We start from the raw sequence: 5,011 nt of genomic DNA, 5'->3' as shown, positions 1-5,011 counted from the left end.
ACCAAAACTTCGCATAATTGGGGCTGACAGTGTATTTGTCTTAAGGATTGGAAATGTTTCATTTTCCTATGCAACACAGTTCAACAGTTAAATGCTAAACATTCAGAAGATTCCTTTAAAGTCCAGAGCAGCCTTAACTCTGAGCCTATCACAATCTCAGTCACTACCTATTTTATAACTATACACAAGTATCACACACATCACCTTATGTATTCATGTACAGGAGGTTTTATGCATAAGTATGCATCTATACACACACATAACAGGAGCAAACTTTCTTCCCAGGACCAAAATTCAGAACTTAGTATCCAAAAGGACATAATTCTTACTGTTTTCAGAGCCAGGACTAGTAAACTGTTTATTTTGTTGGGAGACCAAGTCATTCATTTCAGCCACCAATGCTAAGAATGGGCTTTGCTGCCATAATGAACGCCTTTATATCTTTTCTTTAAGGACATATTCCACTGCATAAACAATTATGATTCTAAAGCCATCAGTTCTGCTCAAGGAAATAAATGTTTAACATTAATCATGTTCATTATTAAAAATACAGTAACATGAAAGACTTCTCATGTTTCTAGCCAAAAAATATATATATTTTAAATCAGATCAATTGCCTAATATTTTTTCAGTTATAAAGTACTTTCAGAAGCTGTACTTATTTTTAAAATGAGATATTGTTTAGCTTTTTGTTTGCATTCATAACTTTAGACCCCCAAGTTGCTATTTAGAATTATGACAGGTGGTTCCTTGATGGAATGAGTAAAATATCCCAAGTTGCCTAAATTACATCCAAAGAAGAGCTTAAATCAATGATGTCCATTTGTTTTTATGACACTCTCAGGGAAGCTCAGGTTACTTCAAAGGAGATCGGAAACTCTCAAACAAAATTAATCTGGATAAACAAATCTGGCACATTTATACTTATATATACCAAATATAAATATATATCTATATGCACATAGTGCTTCTGAAAGAGGCAAAGCTAGGAAATCAATGAGTGTTACCAAGATCCTAGAAGATTAAACTGATCACAAATTATAGTATGTATTATGCACTGGGTTGGAACTAATCAGGGAAAATAAAAGTCCACTAAATTGACAACATCATACATTGAATCATCAGAAAGAAAAGAGGTCAAGGGGGAGCAAAAAAAATCAATGAAGCTATTTTTAAATGGGTGATTTTGTAAATCAATTGCTAGCCGACCCAATAGGTTGTATGGTTACTCATTTGATCCACTTTTTTTCATATCTATGCTGTGCTACATTCCTGTCTGTGAATGGAGAGGCCATTCATCCTGCATCTCAATAAAATCATACTAGACATCCCTGTTGCTAATGGAGCCAGCTCAAAATCAATATATGTATTTATCATGTTACCCACACATATAGATCAAGGGTTAAGAAAATGTTTTCAATACAGTAGTAATCAACCAAGCCTCCTATAATTAGGCTGTCTGGTGACCCCTTAAGTGTAGGTATTGGGGGTGGCCCAAGAGGCTATCTTATGACCAAGTTCAAAATTCCTTTGTTTAAAGCAAATGCACTCCCCTATCATCAGATTATGCAATGAAGAAGAACAGGGACCTCCTGCTTCCTAAGTCTGTAACTGCGGGCAAGTTTCTCACCTGCTCTCTGCCTCAGTTTCTCTAACTGTAAAAAAGGAGAAATAGTGTTTACACCATAGAACTGCTGTGAGGATTAAATGAGTTAGGAAGGTTGAAGTGTTCAGTGCAGTCCACACAGTAAGCATTTAATAAGTGTGAGCTCTTATTATCATTTATTACCTCACTTGTCAGAGGTTCCCTAGCTAGTTGCAGCAGAACTCAAGACTCATGACGACCTTAGAATCATGTTGACTATTTTTAATGTACCTTAACTACAAAATATTATCTTAGTGTTCAGATTTTTATGTGTTAAGTGCTCAGTATTAAACAGTCACTTGACTTGACCTGCACATTAAGTTGCATATTTGTCCTTTGTATGTCCTGAAAAGCGTGGAATTGCCGGGAGCTACATTGGTTGAGTCTGGAAATACGCTGGAAACTCCACCCCTGATTATCTGCGTGGCTTCACTGGGTCACAGCTCCCACCTAAGTACCAGATTTCCTCCTACAACAGAAAGGGCTTGGACCAGGCGACCTCTATGACCCCTTCTGTTCTAAGAACCACAGCATTACAAGGCCGATCTCTCCCTGGAGTCTCTGAGTTGTGACTGCCTTATCTACAGATGGTCTCTGACTTACAGTGGTGCAACTTACAATTGTTGAACTTTACAGTGGTGCAAAAGCAATAAGCATTCAGTAGAAACTGTTCTTGGAATTTGAGTTTTGACCTTTTCCCAGACCACCGATATGCAGTACCATCCTCTCTTGAGACTCCAGGCAGTGGCAGCGAGCCATGGCTCCCAGACAGCCAGGTGATCATGACAAAAAAATCAATATCCTCCAGTGGACTGTGCTGCCAAGCGAGATGTTCATGGGCTGGGGCACCCGCCTATTAGTCGTACAATATTTTCAACTGACAGTGGATTTGTAGGCGATAACTCCATTGTACGTGTGCAGAACATCTGCATTTGAAGAAACCACCCAGTATAAAGCAGGAGAAACCTGACTAACAGATTTTTAGACATGGCCTTCTTCGGGATAGCACATCCCCAAATGCTAGGATGAAATCAGTTTCATAAAATTCACACAGAAAGGCCCACTATATCACTTTAATTGGAAAATTATAGGGAAAATGTAAATCAAATATATACGGATGAGTTATTCTACCACATTTCAGTCAGCATGCCTGACTGGGGTACACAATAGGAGTATTTGTTAAGCACTTCTACAGGGCTCTGAAACTCCCTTGAATGCTGGCTTGAACTTTACGTCTGCTGAAGAAACAAGAAGGAACATAGACACTTCCCCTGGGAATGAGAAAAGACACTGCTCAGAGATGCCACAAGAGATCATTTGAAATCCCTTAAATACATGTCTCAGGCAAAGAAGACTTTATCCTGCCCGGCTTTCTGACCTGGAAAGTACCTCCCAAGACAAATAACAGTGAGGCTGTACACAACACAAAAGGCTTAAGAAGATGAGGGCAGGAAGTCCCGATCACCTGAAGCCCCGTCACCTGGGGTCCAAGAGAGTTTGAGAAGGCATATGAAATTTAAACAGAGGTTTATTTACACTGTAAGATATATGCAAGATTTTGAGGAAAATCAGAGAGAAAAGCAGCTGATTTCTCAGCAAAAACATGTGTTCAAAATGCACATGTTCTAAATTTAAAGTGCTGTCTATAAATGCCAGCAATAGCCATGATTAACTAGTACACACCAGAGGGTCGTGGACACTAGATTCTCCCCACTCACGTAATCAGGCTTTCAGTCACCCCCAACCCCCCCCCATTGCCCACCTAGTTACAAGGTTATGGCAGCAAATGTACACAATACTGTCAAACCGTAATGGCTTTGAAAAGCATCCATTTGGCCAATGTTGAAGAATTTTGCTTTCATCCAGGTCTCTTTTTTGCCTCTTAGTATCCTTGAATTCATCAAGGAGAAATGCAAGGAAACATGAACGGTCCACTACAAGTTAGCATTTCCCAGTGACATAAAGAAACCCGTGCAACTGGCCTTACAGCCCTGAGCCCTGGCCCACATCCCAAGAGTACTGGCTTCCACTGGGAACAAGCAGCTCCTAATCCCCACTGTCAGTGTGATACTGTCTACCACACCCCTTCACAAATGCGTTTTTCCAGAAACTAATAAAAACTGGTCCCCAAGACAATAGCTTCACGCTAAGCTCTATCCCCATTGGGACATTACAAATGAACCTACTGTAAGCAACCCAATTAAAAAGCATGCCCGTGTACACAGTCCTGGCCACCAAAATATATATCTGCTATTCCAGCAATTATACCACAACAGATTCTGAATGTGTCTTAATTCATAGAAGAATGGACAGGCATGGACACAGATTCTCAGTTCTTGTAGCTGTGGCTGCCATACGCTCTTCCCAGTGGTGGCCACGAACACTAATGTGTCTTATTATTTCAGGACATGAGAGAATTGTTCGCGTTCACCTTCTGAGGCTCTCCCAGAACTGCCAGATGAACACCCACGTCTCCTCCTCCCACCAAAGGTAGATGTGGCCAACGGGAGACGCTGGGTGGTGACCATGGAGCCTCAGTCCCCCACTCTGGGGAAAGCCTCATCTCAGCAGGAGGCCCCGGGCGCACCCAGCAGATCGGCCAGCTACGCGGAGGCCGCGCGGTTTCATCTTTAACGCTCCTGAAGGACAATAGCTCATCAAGCCCCACCGAAAGCCCCAGACCCGTCGCGGAGCCTGGGCTGGCGGGGGATGAGGCTGAGCGACTCCTCCTAGAGGTGGTTATGTGGAGAAGGAGCAATCCCTTCTCCCTCCTCCTCCTCCCCCCGCTACTATCCTCGGCCCGGAGAACTGCCGCTTGCCGCCATTGACACGCACAGATAAAACCCAAAGAAAGGCAAAGAGTCCTGCCCGGCACCGGCACCGCGCGGGCCGAACCTGCGCCCGGGGAGGGGCGCGCAGAGGGCAGCGGGCGCGCGGAGCAGGCGGCGCAGCACCAGGTGAGCCCGCCATGGCGATGGCATTATTGTTTAGGGGCTCCGGGGTCTGGAAACAAAACGCGCTGCCGGGGCAGTGCAGGGGCCGGAGAGAGCCACCCCCGCCTCGCCCCCTCGCCTCCCGCGGGCGCCCCCGGTAGCCGACCCACCTCTGCAAATAATAATAGTAATAATACTAATAATAAATCTGCCCAACTTGCCTCCCCGGGAAATAAAGGGGGAGGGTTGCGAAAGAAGCGGCTGCATTCCTGCGGCCGGCGAGGGGCCGGGGCTTCGTGGGCAGGGAGCGAGGAGGGAGGAGGGCCGCGGGGTCAGCGGAGGGCCCGAGCAGCTGGACCTGGGGGAGCGGAGGGCCGCAGGGGATGCGGAGTTCGGGGCGCAGAAGAGGAACGGGGCGCCGCGGGGCACGGGG

The 5,011-nt window shown here is 44.9% G+C and overlaps 1 protein-coding gene across 1 annotated transcript in view; it reads left to right on the top strand.

Annotated features, from left to right (window-relative positions):
• Positions 1-4,165: 4,165 nt before the first annotated feature.
• The window catches only part of LOC102017503 (core histone macro-H2A.2), a 59,728-nt gene continuing 58,882 nt past the window's right edge, over positions 4,166-5,011 (top strand). The window contains exon 1 of the mRNA XM_005390070.2: positions 4,166-4,602. The gene's annotated coding sequence lies outside the window, so the exon portion shown is untranslated. The remainder of the gene's footprint in view (positions 4,603-5,011) is intronic.

This window comes from Chinchilla lanigera, unplaced genomic scaffold (genome assembly GCF_000276665.1).
Source record: "Chinchilla lanigera isolate Chin_1 unplaced genomic scaffold, ChiLan1.0 scaffold00036, whole genome shotgun sequence".
Taxonomy (NCBI): Eukaryota; Metazoa; Chordata; class Mammalia; order Rodentia; family Chinchillidae; genus Chinchilla; species Chinchilla lanigera.
Note: the sequence above shows the minus strand (reverse complement) of the source record. Positions and strands in the feature narration are given on the sequence as shown.